The sequence below is a fragment of the Syngnathus acus genome, chromosome 6 (genome assembly GCF_901709675.1).
Source record: "Syngnathus acus chromosome 6, fSynAcu1.2, whole genome shotgun sequence".
In the NCBI taxonomy this organism is placed as follows: Eukaryota; Metazoa; Chordata; class Actinopteri; order Syngnathiformes; family Syngnathidae; genus Syngnathus; species Syngnathus acus.
In genome coordinates, this window is record NC_051092.1 from 4,967,101 (window position 1) to 4,983,884 (window position 16,784).

A 16,784-nucleotide genomic window follows, 5' to 3' on the forward strand; every position below is an offset into this window, starting at 1 on the left:
TTGTTTATTTAATCAGAGTTTTGACTAGGTAAAGGCAAATTGTTCCACAAACAGTGAAGCTACACAGTTCGCAGCTCACGCGTTCTGCTAACTAGCTAAAGGGGCTAATATGCTATTAGTGTGTCACAGCTAATGTGTGGAGGTTTGAGGGGCTTCTCATTTTGCCTTTGTCCTAATCTGATGATCATTCACACTTTAATTTGAAAAATTATTTCTGGAAATATGTACATACATCTTCATGAAGCCAACTTTTTCAAAACCCACAGTATTTAGCAGTTAGCTTAGTGCTAACCACTGACGGGTAGCCCAAATTTACAGGGAAGAAAACCTGTGAGGCGAAATAATATGTAAATTTATACGTCACAGTGCAGGAATGATATCAAACAAAGAACTTCTGTAAGCAACCTGTTTGGTCGACTTGACATGAAATATTGATCGTAAGATGTCGGACAGGACGGGTAGCACGAAAGCCCCTCGATACGATGCGAGCGTCAACAAATATGTCAGGCAGAGGCGTTTTAATTCAGAACGAGCAACACAAACAAAACCCAATTAGCATCCAATTATCGCACAGAAAGTCAGACATGGTGTCATGTGATCTTTTCTGCCGCTAACGCTTTTCTCGAGCTTGCATTACATGTTCTTATCGGCAAGGTGACCATCCACACCATGATGTGAAAAAAGCCATTTTGACATCCAAACGGACCATTCCCTCAATGTATTTTCGACGTAGAACAGCCTATAAGCACGTCATTCATAATTCACAATGTTTACTCAGTACGTAGACGCTCTGTGTGAAAGTGACCTAGCAGAATGCACAATTACGTGCTAGCACGTTTCTCGCTGTTGTTGACGGAGGCCTCAATACGATTGCAAGGAAAGAGATACAAGCAAGACAAATAAAAGTCTACTTTGTACCTCATGCGGGGGAAAGGAGAGGGGGAAAAATGCTTTTCTCCATATATATACATGTTCATATTTGCGTGAAGACGCTGCGGGTTGCAATTCACCTACCCTGCAATCCTCTGTGATGCTTTTTCAACGTAAACATCCCAGTCGGTGCAGCCACAGGGGGAATGTTTTCCTTCTGTCTTCTTTGTGCAGTGTTGCATGTGGCGGCTCATCTGTAACATCTTTGAAGTCTTTTTTTTTGGAGGTTCACGGTTCACATCCCGCTGCAGACAAAAATGTAAAAATTGTTCAATGTAAGTGTGGCGCATCACAAATTGTGTGCAAAGTTTAACTTTCCCTTGAGGGATTGTAACTGGTATAGTGATACGTAAAATATCTTTGGCGTATTTGTAACTGGTGTTGTAACTGGTATTGTGAGACATAAAATATCTTTGGCATATTTTGGCCTACAGAAGAAGAATTGGCAATAATATGGATTTGATCACAAAGCTAATCTGTGAGATTTCCTCGCTGTTTACGCATGCGCACGCACGCGGGATGAGCTGACAGTGCCACGTGTCGGTTCATGCGCACGCCTGTCACAAGCGCTCCACACTCTCATCCGTAATCATCCGAGCGCCTTAATGGAGGCTCGGACAAGCGTGATTGTGTCGCATGCACGTGGCAAAGGCACATTCATCACCTTTAACTAGTTGTTGCTGTTTTATAAACGGTGAAAAATGATCACCGGCGTGTGTTTTAGAACCTTTTCACGGAAAAATCAAATGCGCCGCCATTTTTTTTTCCCCCATTCATTTTTCATTCATTATTTGTTTTCATTTTGTGGCCTCATTACAGTTTTTTTTAAGGGGGGGGGGACTGTTCTGCAACTTTAGAATTGAGGGGAATAATCCACAGATCAAAATACATTATAGTACGCAATGTTTGTCACTTTTAATTTTTTTAATAAGCCATTTTTAACAGTCACCTCGCGCAATACTCGAGAACTAAAAGTCCGGAAAGTTGCAGTGGCGGCCTTAATAAATCTGTTCGATTAATGAGCATTTAACAAGGAGTAAGTGTAACCGTTTTCTAATTTTAGCGTTGTAAAAAGAAAACAAATGTTTTCATATCTGTTTGCAGTGCTGAAATGTTTGTACGCAATGTGACAAGGGAGCGAGACATAAGTTTTCATCTAGCGCCAAACAACGTTTACAAAGCGCTTTTCATCGGGGAAGGAGCGCCGAACAAAAATAAAATAGATGAAATAAAAATGGGAACAAAGACGGCGCCGGTGCGGAACACCATGGGAGTACGTCGGCGGCTTGCGTCTCTTCGAGAATTCTTACACACATTCGCAAGGTGAGCGTGGGACATTTCCTGAAAACCTCCCCACCCCTCCCCCAGGGGATCACACACATTTTTACAGAGCTGACCTTTGAACTGCGGGAAAGTTAGCTGGCGGGGTGAGAGGACGTTACAAGGACAAAGAAAAAAAAAAAAAGTCTGTCGCTAATTGCGCTATGTTGGCGAGTGCTACTCCTGTCCTCATGACTGATGTGCTGAGATTTCCAATGTGTTACACACCCAACGGACTTGAGAAGCAGGTCACTTTCAGTCTACGGGGTTTTTTTTTTGGGACACTGCGATGTTCCCTCGCCTGGTCGCGATTCGCTACTCGCAAATTGACCCGTTCACATTTTGGGGTGTTACCTATCCTCGGAATCCGTGCCCATTCTGCGTTTCTCAAATGCCTCAAGAGGTCGGAGAATGCAGCCAAATTTCCACTTAAAATAAAAGTAGTGCTTTGGCACACTGATCACATTTAACATTAATTTTTATTCTGTGATCAAACTATAATTTTTACAGTTTTAACAACCGAGTCAACTGAGCAAATTAAACATGCACTTAAACATCAGATGAACAAAAAAAATGGTCTCCTTTCCAAACTGATTGGCCCAGCTTCATTGATGCAACATAAAATTTTGATGCAGCAGGTAACGGAGCTCTGGCAGATTTGCCACGCGGCAGATTTAGTGACATATTTCGCCTGCCGCGCATCAGCATACATACAGTATATGGAAATGGGAATTCAGGCTTTACATGTATTAGCACACGTCGACACGTCGCAACCCAGGAGACAAGGATCCGCAGTGTTGAATTACAATCAAATCCTCTTGTGGAGAGTTACCAAAAAAAAAAAAAAAGTGATGAGGTTTTACAATTCGGCTGCAATAGAAGGCTCACACAGCTCAACGTGCTCGATGAGATTTCATATTCCCGTTTCTGTAACCAAATCCACTGCTCAACTGCTAATGCTGACGTAACTCCAGCAAACAGCCAAACGGGGGATATGATGCACTAAATGGCACAAGGGAACAAGAAAATTATGAAATTGGTCTGGACTGTCTTACAAGATGCATTTGAAAGGGATTGATCATATCGGGTGATCGGCTATAATCTGGGGCTGCTTTACTCTACCCAGAACTGGTTGACATTTAGCCAAATGTTTTTTTTTTTCTAACTGCGTGTGAAGAAGAAGAAGCAGATGTTGTGAATTGAATGAAATTATAGAAAAACATGAGCAACGTGTGCGCGCAGGCAATTAGACAAAATAGCGACTCCTAACAAAGTCGATAAAGGGCCAATTAAGGGTGTTTGAAAATTTCGACGATGTGGAGCGCTCTCCAGAAATCGTGATGATGAAGGCAAAAATAGAGATTTAGATTAAGTCTCATATTATAGAACAAAATTGCAATTGAATTAAATTTGTTGTCTCTTGCACATGGAGAATATCAAGTGAGCGACATTTGCTGCTCCTTCAAACGAAGCTCGGGCGGGGCAGTTCATCGACCTGCTTTTTAATTATACCGATAAACCTGTCTGCTGTCTGCTTGCGCGGCTCAGTGTACATGAAAGCAAAAGCAAACATCAATTGATAGTGGCTTATCCAGAAACTGTGGCAACCTTCTTTTTGAAAATAAATAAATAAGAAGAAATGCCATTCAGTGTCGTAGGCTGCAAAGACTCAGGGAAGGCAAACATGGATTTATTTCAATCTATTTATTCATTTATTTACAATATTTATTTATATTATATTTATGCAATTAACTATTTATTTATTTGTTTATTCATTTATACATATTGCATTTATTCACATTATATATTTCATTTATTTATTTATTTATTTATTTAGTTGCATGTTTAGTCACGGCCACCTACACACTAGGAGAGCATTATGATCTGTGCCATTCATAAGCGTACTGCAAATATCTTTAAGCGGCTTCAAACTAGACGACGTTAGTTTGTCAAAATTCATTTTAGGGGGAGAAGCCTTGAATGAAATGACGAGACAATCTTATATCATGGTTGATGCAATATTCCACTATAAAACGCAGCAGAAACATCGATGTCTGACACTTTCCTGGCAGTGCTGAGGAGAATTAAATTATGCATTTCAAATCTTTTACATTTTGAATTGCAAAGTTTTTTTTTTCTGTCCCAGTTCCAAAACTAACCCAGATAGATTCATAAAGTCTATGGATAAAGCAAGAAGGTCAGCCGCATCGTCATTTGAACCACCTGGTGTCACTACTAAATAATACATCCAAAAAAAAAAGGAGCCGTCTTGGCTTCTGGAGGAACATCCTTGCGGCCTTTGACGACCCAGCGAGCTCAGAACGAGGCTGCTCGTGACTGCCTGCGAGCTGGTGGAAGGATCCGGCGAGGAGCCCCCCTGAGCGTAAACACATCCCATAATAGAGACTTTCTTCTGAATGCTAACAGCCCCAGAAAAGGTCTCAGCATCTCAGAGAATTAGCGCACACAAACGGCGGCGGATAACGAGAACACGCTAATCTCCGTGTTGGCAGCGCAGGCGTAATTAACACACATTTTCCGCCGTGTGTTTCTGTCCTTTTAATGACTGCAACAAACTGGGAAAACACAGAGAACTTTTTTCAAGGTGCAAAGTGCAGGATGTACTCAAGTTACCCCGGGCGCGGTTCATCTATGAAATCGGCATCTCGACAATTTGAGAGAATTTGATTGAAAGTGTTTTGGAAAGATGGCGGCCACACAGCGCACAACAAAAAGCTGATTGCAACAAGGTTGTGAGTCACATCCTCTGATTGGACTCGGGTACAAGTGCACAAGCTATCTTCAAGCAGCAGGCACACGACTTTGTTAAATCCGTACTCAAGTCCTCTCTGGCTTCGGTAATGAGAGTGATGAATGAATATGTGAGCGCCTAATTAAAGCGGCTTGTTGTGCGCTCGAAAGGTGCCTGGCGCTGGAGTGCTCGCAAATGCGGGCAGTTGGACGTGACATTGAGGATGATGAGGCGCCATCGAGAACAGAATCGTGAGGATAGAGAGTCTTTGTTAACATTTGGGAAAAAACCCACGAGGCACTGTAGGTAGAGATGAACATCAGAAGGGATGAACAAAAGATTTGTCTTAGGAAAGTCTGATTAGCTTAATGCTAACAAAGAACGCACATTGACGCCAAAGATGAGCTAAAAAACAACAGCTACACAAACGGTGGTGCAGCACATTTAGACGGACAAGATAATAATACTCTGGGATGTTTACTTTGTCCTTTAGAAAACATCAACTGCAGCTTACGTAGGTTATTTGTAACTATGGCCTTCTACATATCTGTTTTATACTGCCCCCAGGTGGCCAAAAGAGTTAACGCATTAAGATCTTGTTTTGTTTTGCTTTTGTTTTTAACAGCATATATAATTGTTATTTTAATACAATCATTATAATTTATCATATTAAAAACTGTGACCTTACAAACTGTTTCACAAAAAATGAGGACAGATAACCAAAACATAAGAGCATTATAAAAACACATTTTCAAACCCGTATTTATGGATTAAAAGCCATTCCATGTCATGCACCGGTATATTACCCCCCCACCCCCCTGAAAAAAAACAGCACTTTTCTGCTCATATCCATGTTGAAGTAAAAGGTCAACTTTCCAAGAGGCACTCAAGGCTCTCGTCCAAATGTGCTGTAAATGCATGTATGTACAAAGTGGATTCCAACATGGGCACGGGTGAGCCATCAAAGATGCATTCGTCAGCTCCCCGGATACCCAGATCGGCTTATGGCCACGTCAATCGCTTCCGCCGAGGAGTTAGGCGGGCCTGAGGAGTGACGCTAACCTTGGTATAAACCTGCTGTTAAGCCTCAGCACATGCAACACGCGTTGCCTCTCCCCAAGGAAGAGCTCTCGGGATGGAGAGTTCATGTCCGCCAGAATACGCCGGCGGGCAAATTGCAGGGACTCGCACTCAATTGGAAAAGATTTCTTCATACTTGAGCGCAAACTCAAAGTCGGGGAGAATGCAAAAAATAAGCACGGCCATTTCTTAAAAAAAAAAAAAAAAATGTTCAGTCATTTTTGAACGGAGAATGCAAAAAAACAAGCATGCCTGTTTGAAGAAAAAAAAATAAATTTAGTCATTTTTTAACTGCTTGCAAATGAACTAAATGTCTGTTATTTTCATCTTTTTAAATTCACGTGACATTTTCTCAGGCTGAACTGGAGAAAAAAAAAAAAATAGTTCACCCCCCCCTAAACGCTCATCAGTGAAAATCAAACACAGTTGGACTTCCGACACCGCGGGAAAGATTATAATAGAGGGGAAGGCGTTGTATTGCTTCAACATAATCTCCGCCAACTCCGGTGGGCCCGCTTGTTTATTTGCTATCATAAAAAAAATATGTCGGTTTATGTGCACAGTCCAAATGGAAAAAAAGGTACGGAAGCATTATTGAGCGACAGCGTTTTGACATTTCCAAACGAATTACTGCACTCATGAAGCGCATCATCATGCCTAATTGTTTTTTTTCTCGCTATGAACCCAAAAATTAATTTGTCTGTCATTTTCATTTGGAGTATGGCCCGTAATATTAACAAATTAGAATTTGCAAACACGTCGCATTACGGCTCTGCCCGGCAGCCAGCCAGACGGCCAGCCAGGCGACAAAAAAAAACGGAGCGTTTACTGTTGAGTGCACTGCCGCCGCTTCAATGAACTCGTAACCTGCTTGGAATCACTAAAAAAAAAAAAAAGCCCTTTAAGTATTCGAGTGAACAAAATGAGGAAGTCCAAAGTTGAGTTGCTCAATATTGCTTGTGAGGTCAACTTATTAGGGACAGGCTGTGATACCCAAATGACGCACAACCCCAAAATGTCGAGGTTGGAAAAAAAAAAATCTTGAAGAAGTTGAGGAAATGACTTTACTTTGAACTCTTCTCCACGAGCCAAATTGTTTGCTCGACTGTCAGGTGATGTCAACTGCATAGAGCAGCAGCTGTCAGCCCCCCCCCGAGGTGACAATGCAGTTCTTTTAAAAATAGCTCTTAATATTCTGCCAATTTGTTCCACTTGTGTGCACTCAACATGGTTGGGGAAAATCACCTTTAGTGCAGAAATATTCTTGATTTTACAAGCAGTACTTGAAATATGCTCAAATGAAACCAGGGTTGAGATTTTTGGCCGTAGTTCTAAAAAAGTATATTTGTCACCAAAGGCAGCTTTGGCCATCCTCAAAAGATGAAAAGATGAAACATTTCAAATGGAATTGAATCATCAGTCAAGGTGGAGAGGGAATTAAAATTGTTTTGAGTAGCAGTCAGTGTAAGCAAAAAAGCCTCTGCTAGAAAGAAAACAAAAAAAAGAAAAAGCCGACTTGAACTGCTGAACTTCATTTTCGGGTGTCATCAGAGGAAGTTTAATTGACTCATTCCCATGCTTGAACGTGAGTGGTTCATTCTGAACATAGCCGATTAGGGAGGGGGTGCACACTTGTGCAACTCCCCTTCTCTAAAATGCCTTTTTAACCCCAATTGAGTTATTTTTAAGGTTTAAGGTTTTAACACCTGGCAATGAAACGGGTGTGTAGACTTTTTAAATCCAATGATAATAGCAAAGTTTTCCATACCCTAGACATAGAGGCTAATATAGATATAAATCTTCTCATCTTGCATTCATTCATTAAAGGCCCAAAATAGAACTTTCTTTTCAAAAGGAAATATAAGGCAAAATAAAAGGAATTAATGAGTGTGATGATTAAGAATACGTTCCTCATCACACCAAGACATTCAAATGGAATAAAAAAATGATAAGGATATGGATAAGTTTTGTACAGCCAGAAATGCGGTTATTATTAAAACACTGTTTTTAGTTCATGGCCGAACCATCTAAAAAAAGAAAAAAACACAGTTGCATTTTGAAATGTATTTTTTAAAATCTTGTCTGAGAAAGCTCGTTTCCGGCTGATATCTGGAAGGATCCCGATTCTCTGCTGAGCTTGGGGGAAAAGCGGCCGAGATATGAAGGCCAGGCGGAGCAGAGCGCTCGGACTTAAATGATAAACATCTGTCAAGAAGACGTTTTCTGTCACGCCGAGAAGGAGAAAGAGAAAGCCTTTGGCCCCGGGGCTCTTTGCAACAGCCGGTGGGAAGCGCCTTGTTCTCATACGCTGGCACTCAAGTCGGACTAAGAAACCTTTTGCGCGGCTCAAACGCAAGAACTCAAAGTCCGCTATCAAGATTTGTGGAAGCGGAATGCTTAATGACCAGATTTGATTGGCGTATTCATTTGCCGTATAAATTTTGATATTTGCTTGGACCAGGCCGGATCATTGACTTTTGAGTATTTTCAGATATTTACAGGATTTTTTTTCCCAACATTTTCCCCATGCCTTGTTGAGAACATATAATGAATGTGTATCGGTGTTTTCAGAAGATTTCTTTTTTTTTGCAGGCCCCTTGGCCCCCCGAGAAAAAAACCTAGCTGCGCCAGTGGCAGTGACTAAACGATCCCATTATTGTAAACTGGGTTGGGATATTCTGATGATCTAACAAATGTATCGATAAAAACGGAGTCGTCCGCCCGCTGCTTCAATTCGCCGACGAGGAAACGCACAAAAGTAAGAAAGAGGACAACTTGCGGGAGAAGTAGGTCAGATAGGCACATGCGTCCTGCGAGCGGGAAGATAAAAAGAAAAATTCTCCGCTGAAGGATGAGCTCCAAAACGACGGCCCTCGACACCGTTGAGCTGTTCTGCCCACCAAAATTTGAGCCGGGTTGTGTAATTCCCCCCCCACTGCTTGCAAATAAATAAATCAATTCCGTTTTGCAGACTTGCACAACGCACGCATGTTGTGCCGGGACTGATAACGCAACGCTGTCCTGATAAGCGGCGAAACCAAAGCAGGAACACAAACTGATGTTTTGTTTATTCCGCATGTCCAAAGTTGCCAGTTTTTACGCCGTTTCAAAGCCGGCGGATTTCTTTTTTAAATAAATAAATAAATTTGGATAAAAAAAAAAAATTCAAAGTGCTAGTTAATTCATTCGGAAGAGGAGTTGCCAAAATGAAGTAAAACAAAATTTGACTTTTGCAAGTACGCGCAAATGCATTCCGTTAATTAGTTTTATATTTTTTTATTAACAATTTTGCTTCATTTTCTACACTTATCTATTCAACCTTTCCAGGAAACACAATTCTCGGCAGTGAGTCCAATTTTCAAGACATTTCTTGAAACCTCACCGGGCCTTTAAGCTTCCACTTTCAAAGTTTGGAGCACCTTTACAAATTCAATGTGCCTTTTAATCTCCAGCCAATGGTGTCCTGTATAAATATTGATTGATTTTGTTTCCCCAAAACAAAGTGCCACATGATTCAATGCCAGCGCCGGCGCTCTCCACACAAAAAAGAGGCGCCTGGAAATGGATACGATGTGCTTTTGTAATAAAGCCGGCGCATTGCAAACCATCACGGCCGCTAAGTGCTTTCCTTGTGGCCATAATGCACAATACAGGAGAGATATGCGGCGTTCTATTAAGAACCGCATCCGCTACATTGTGTCCTCTGCGCTGCCTTTTCCCGCTGTTCCTTTTTTTTTTTTTTTTTCTTCCTGCGGGCCGAGGTGACAGCCATTGTAGATGGGCGAACCAATTACTGCTTCCACACTATGCAATATTTATGAAACACTTAGGCGACGGTCCGCGGGTTAATATTTCATCCGCAGATACAACGGAAGCGCGCTAGCGGAGCGACAACGGGGAATGGCTTTAAATACCTCACCCGGCGAGAGCGCCGCATATACGCGAGGCTCTCGCTTCAATGTCATGGCGTCGGCGAGCTCCGTGTTAGCCGGCCTGATTAATGACGACCCTCGTCGCCGCCTGTTGTGCCAGGTTAGGGTCCGACTGTATTCGCGGGCCAGCAGCCCGAGGCGCAGAGGCGGACAGATTAGTTTCTCAATAAACAATCTGCCGGCGCCTGCCCAAGTCGTTTTCGCCGGCAATTAAGTCGCCGTTAGTGGTCATGTGACGCAAGCGGATACATTGCTTTTGGCCTCCTGACTGTAATCCTTATCGTTTGCTCTCGTGGGGCCGGGCTTCATCATTATGAGGAGCCATTACAATAAATTTGGAAAAAAGCCAATGAGCAACCAGCAACGATTGGGACATTTTTGTCCTATGGTATTGAGTTTTTTTTTTTTTTTTTAATAAATAAATAAATAAATAGTTTAGAGTTGTTTTTTCTTTTTTAATAAATCAATAAAAAAAATAAAAAATAAAAAAGCTTGACTTTCATATCTGTTCTCTCAAGAGTATCAAGCCAGGACAGCGGTCACCAAAGCAAACAACATGCTCGACCAACTTTCATCATTTCAGAAATAGAGGCCGTGTCGTTGTCCAAAAATAATCTGAGAGTATGTGCATAAAAAAAAAATAGTTACACGAGCATCAAAGATGAGTCGGGCCGCTCGCCGAGGTATGCGACGACTATGCAAACAATGCAAAATGGTCAACATTGTAAAGTTTGAACACCAAATGGAAAAATCATGCACGTAAAATGAAAGTCAACAATTCTCGCGGTGAGTTATTTTCATTGGTCAACAGTTGGCCAGCATCGGAACGGCGCCACTGGATCACTTTCTCTTCCCTCAAATTAACAGTAATTACTCTTGACAAGCGCAGCCTTCTGCGGCATCACAGCACGCGTATACAACAGCGACGGCCGTTACTGAGGGAAAACAAAGTGCCTTGTGGTTTTATAAGCCCATTAAAATGTGAAATCCATTTTGAGCAGCGGATCTTCTTAACAAGCCTACCAGGGCTGCCGTAATCCAGCCTCCATTTACAGCTCAAATGATTCACACCATCATTTGCATACACCTGATTAAATGGAACAAAAAAGGGAGTCGCAGAAAAAAGTTGCTCTTCAAAATTAACTTCCGCCGTGGTGTAAGTCACGAATCCCCACTCCGGGTGGAGGAGTTTTGCTCTAATCAAAAGTACCACGTTGTCCACCGCAGAGCTGCCGCTTAATATTCTAAAATGTATAATTTACACATATCCACTCGTGGTCGTCAAGATTTCCCAAAAGAGATTCACGCTCGGCGCTCATCCTCGCGGACAGAAAACTTTTCCGTCGATTTATTATTCATTGCATCTCGGGCTGTGGAAAAAATTGATTCCTCACATGAAGACATGAGGACTTACAAAGGCAAAGGGGCCCGATTCAATTTGCTTCAACTCGCGAGCGGAGGTAGGGAAAGAACTAAAAAAAGTCGTCATCGTCAAATCAAATCAAAAAGATGTTTGTCTGGGTTTCATGGACCACTTGCGGTGACAACTTAGTCGCCATTTATTACAGGGAAAGCAGTTAGCTAATAGCTAGCTGCTAACGCCAGAGATTTGTGCCGTATCATACAATAGCGGCCGAATTAATTAGCGGGTTCTTAGCGTCCTGAATTACCGAGTGAATAAGATTACGGGACAGTGTTGTGTGATGGCAATAATAACTGTGAGCTGAAAAAAGTTTAACTTTAACTTTTTTAACTTTAACTGAAATCTCGAAAATGTAAGTTAAGCTAGCCTTCATGCTACTGTGCGCTATGAGAGCCTACTTCAAAATAAAACCATACTAACATATTTGGTAAGCCATTATTTTGAAATTAGCCTGTGCGTTGGCCACGTAGTTAGACGTGCTATGTAAAACATTTCTAAAGCAAAACGTCAGGGGGAAAAAAAAAAAAAATCAAGTGAAGTAGTTTAAAGTTGAATTTCTGTGGCTTGCAGTCTTCTCAGACTGTGTTTAGTGCAGCTCAGACTCAGGTCAGGACAGTTCACGAACACATTAAATAATGCTCAGTGACTTTTCTTGTTGCTCTTAAGAGAGAAATCACATATTACCATAGGGGTCACGGGGTCAGCTTGTGCAGAGCCCAAAATAAAAACAGTACATATCCTGCACAACCTCATGAATTGCAAAGGGACATTTATTATTATTATTATGGAATAATAATAAAAGAAATAGGAGGAAAATAATGGACATGATCCCGCAACAAAAAGTGCAGCAGAGCTCTAAATGTTGCGGTTCAATAGGAATAGCTTCTGGAACGTGAATAAAAGCGTATCGCAGCTTCATTTTGAGCCAATAAAACAAATCAGCGATCACCCAGATGTCACTCCTAATTCAACTGCCGGGCAATATTGCACGTGGCAAATTTCCTCCAAAATGGCTTTGCAAAGTGCATTTTCCCTATTGAACATGAATTTTCATCACAGCATTCCCATCTAGTCAATACTACACATGAATCACTGATGCCATAATAAAGCTCCATCCACTATTTAAACGCTGACAGAATAACTCAGTTTAAATATTTATAATACAATATTGAATTATGCTCAGTAGTTTACTGCTTTGTTTCTCACTGCCATTCGTTTCACTGTCATTGCAGTGGAACATATACGAGATAAGAACGGGACCACACTTCAGAATCCAAACTCTTGAAATTTGGTCTACACTCTAACCCCTCTAAAAATAAATAGTGTACAAAAAAAATCAACGACAATGAAAATATACGGCACACAATTCTTAGCGGTAATCGCTTGCGCTATCAAGCTAGCTGCTAATGCTAATGTGTCGCGCACACAACCCGTGAAACATGTACAGTATTTTGTTTATCTTCTACCAAAATGGACTATTCAGAAGAGGGAGGCCAGCTAATGGCATCCGGCATACAATTCTTAGCGGTAATCGCTTGCGCTATCAAGCTAGCTGCTAATGCTAATGTGTCACACATGCAACCTGTGAAGTAAGTATTTTGTTTATCTTCTACAAGCATTTCGGCTAAAGTAAATAGGAACGATTCTTTTCGTCTGATACCTTGGCATTTGGAATTTGTTACATTTTACATTTTTATTTAAGATATATTTTCTCTTTGTGCTCATTTTAAAACCTTAAGAAATCCGTGCAATGGTTGCAAGAATCAGCCTTCATGTTCCATTTCAATTCAATCATTGTCACACAGTTGAATAGTAAAGATGTGAGTGGGTTCAAAAGTGAAGCGAGACGCGAGGGAGGACGAGTCCGGCGTGCCTGTGGAGACGGCCGTCCAGTCTCAATGCCATCTGACAGAGGCTCTTCCTTAGATAAGATGGATAAGAAACCTCAAATGTCAAGCTCGGGCTCGGTGCAGCCGGAGCAGGATGTCTTATGTCATGTGGAATGTTCCCTGGGCAACGATGAGCATGCCATCCGTAGGTGAGATGCTGCCAATCTTGGCGCAGAAGCAATAAAAAAAAAAAATCCTCCAAGGATCATCATTATTATATTATTATTATTATTATATACTATTTCTTTGATCCTTTTTTGCCTCTCTCTGTGTTATTTAGTTTATGTGATGTTTGTATTTGCCTCTGCTGTCATGTATGTTCTCTGTTCTGTGTCTGTTTAACAATGAATAAAATATTATTAAAAAAAAAAGCCATATAGCATTTCTGCTAATAGTAAAGTACACTTTGGTTTTTGGGTTTGTTTCGATTAAAGATGCAATCAGATCAAACCACAAAACACTGTGCTAAAAAAAGACTATATATATATGTATATATATATATATATATACATATATATATATATATGCCACTTATGCCTAGGGATGCAAATAGCACAGATTTGTACCAAAATGACATTGCCTATAGTTATTTTTGCCTTATAGATATCTTGAATGCGGAATAAGCTTTTGAAATGGCACAAGTCCTTGCTGTTAGCTATGTTGGCTCATAAATTACGAGACGCTAGCCTGGAGTGCAGTGCGAGATTTAAGATATTGCGCTCGCTTGTAGCCAAGGTGAATTGCCTTCTCCGCATCTGCCGGAACAAAACACCGGGATGCATTTTATGATCGTTTCAACTGATTATTTGAAAGGCAAAATTCAAATGACGTTTTGTTGAGCATTTTTTGTGAGGTACAAATTTGTTTTCTGAAAATTTACCGTATCATCGCAACCTCCAGGCAAGACAGGTGACGGACGTGCGTCTTCAAGATGAGCGTGGACGTGGCAAAAAAAAAATACAAAATCGTACTGACGACGGCTGTGGCAGATCCGATCGTCCCATTTAACGCAGTGCCAGTCCCCTCGCGGGCGGTGTCAGCTGCTAATCCTCAATTATGGCCATCGTTAAAAAGGCCCGATAACTTGTCACAAGTAATTCACCGCTCGGCTGCGGGAGACTCCCACCCCCTCCCCCGAAAAGACGAACGCGACGTTCACCTCATCAACTCGAGAAACAAAACCCAGCAGCCAACTTTAAATTCTCTTCCCCGTGAACGTGGCCAATTGGATCGGCAACTATCAGACAGACAGACAGACGGATGGAGTGGGAGGAGAACCAAGTTGAGATTTACGGAGGTAGGTACCGGTCCACTAATGTTATTTCACCCCAGAGCCAACCTTGGCCATATCAACAGCAAAGTGTGATGAAACAGCCCCAAGTGACGCGTCGTGAATCACAGCACAGATAAGTCTTCAGCGAATTACTGCCGAGGAGCGGCCGCACTTCACTGACGTCTTCTTGTTGTTGTCTCACTGCACTCCATTTTTCAAATTTCTCAAGGAAACTATTTGTTATCATATAACACAAATGAGATTTGGAAACAAACCTTGAAAAAAAAGAAAAACAGATTGAAAGGAATTTTACATTGTTGTGTTTTTGTTATAGGCGCTAAATTGTTCTTTTTCTTTTTTATTGATGAGGAAAACATCATCAGCATAAAAATTGATTTATCGCTGACTCGCTTTGTTTGACTCAGGTTGTTTGCTGTCGGGGGCGATTCAAAACACCGAATCTTCACGGACAGTCTCGCTGATTCCCCGCGACGTCTCTTCGGTGTAGCCGTCAAACGGAATCGGCATGAGGTCGGCGTGACGAGTGCAAAGTTGTGACCGCCGACTCTGCGTTTCTCGAGAAATGAGTGTAATATAATTTGATTGTAAACACATAATGGAAGTCATCGTCCATTCCATGCCGGCTGTCAGCCTGGCGCGCCTTGGGCAAAACAGCGCAAAGTGTTTTATGGTGACAAAGACGCGTGTTACTGCTGGGGAGGTATTGAGCAAGGCCTGTCATCCCGGTGGGGGGGGCGTAGCAGGGTGCCGTCCCGCCGCCGCACCCGACCTCTGATCTAGCTGTCGGCTCGGAAGAAGTGACAGGAACGAGAATTTTGGGGGTCAGCTGAACAGCAGAAATTGCCCGAGGGGATATGGTGAAGCATCGGAATACCAAAAGAGGGAGGGAGGGAGGGAGGTAGGGGGAGAGCAAGTCGACTTGAATTGCAGCTATCAGTCTGGGACTTTGCAATGAGACGGGACGGGTGAAAGTCGCTTTATACAAGGCCAGATGCTTTGACAGGTGCTCGCTGCGCTCATGCCAAATGACATCATCATTTCCCTGTTCATTACGCCCAAACTGAATGCCCAACGGGAAACTTTGTTTTTTATTTTTACGCCCATAATGCTCAAATTGAAACGATATCCGCTGATGACCTTGTATTTTTTTTATATATATTTTATAAAACTGAATGCCCAACGGGAAATTATGTTTTTTTAACGCCCATAATGCCCAAATTAAAACGATAATCGCTGACGGCCTTGTTTGTTATATTGTTATATATAATTCATAAAACTGAATTACCCAAAGGGAAACTTGCTTTTTAATTTTTACGCCCACAATGCCCAAATTAGAACAATAATCGCTAATGAACTTTTATTGATTTGTTTATTTATTTAAAAGAATAAATGTTACATTCCTCCATCTGATCTGAACTCATCGTTTTTCCCTAGTATGAACTTCATCTCGCCATTGGTATAACCTTCCCGATTTTTGAAATGCGCCTTAAATCTAATTTAAAAACGATAACTTAATTCTAACGGAGGATAATGTGGAGGAATTGTCGACGAGCATGGTCTTTGGGCATCGCGGCTCGGTGTTTGCGCGAGCCTAAAAATAAAACAAGACAAATGGGCTGTCACGCGGCATGAAGCACGTTTTCCTTTACAACATCCGCACAGATAATACAGCTGATTTAGCATTTGGACCTAAAAAGCCAGCAAATGGGGAGGCTGATGAGAGAGAGAGAGAGAGAGAGAGAGAGAGAGAGAGAGAGAGAGAGAGAGAGAGAGAGAGAGAGAGAGAGAGGCGCAAGCACAATGCGGCACGATTCAGCGCAGTCCTCGACGGAAGGCCACATTTTGTATTTACGTCCCGAGCGAGAGGATTGTTGAATAACGATGCAACATTCGCTTCTTCTCCGGCGAGACTTTGCATGCACGCTAGTGATCATGTGCCGCCAAAAAAAAAAAAAAAAAACAGTGGCGACTCCAAAGAGCCTTGATCCAAATTCAAAGTGACACCTCATAAACAGGTTGTCAAAAAAGCTTTACCTCGATTTAGCCTGTCATCTTGTCCATCTGTCTCAGACCCCGGCTCAATAAATTAATTACCTGGCACGCAGTTGGCCGCCCATGCGTGCCGCATCTCCTAATACTCTTTTTCAATCTACGCTCCAGCACA

At 41.8% G+C, this 16,784-nt stretch overlaps 1 protein-coding gene across 5 annotated transcripts in view; it reads right to left on the reverse strand.

Annotated features, from left to right (window-relative positions):
* Nucleotides 1-16,784, reverse strand: part of lingo1a (leucine rich repeat and Ig domain containing 1a) — a 165,345-nt gene that overhangs the window by 72,008 nt on the left and 76,553 nt on the right. For all 5 annotated transcript variants that reach the window (XM_037254904.1, XM_037254902.1, XM_037254900.1 and 2 more), the window contains one exon: nt 1,015-1,175. The gene's annotated coding sequence lies outside the window, so the exon portion shown is untranslated. The remainder of the gene's footprint in view (nt 1-1,014; nt 1,176-16,784) is intronic.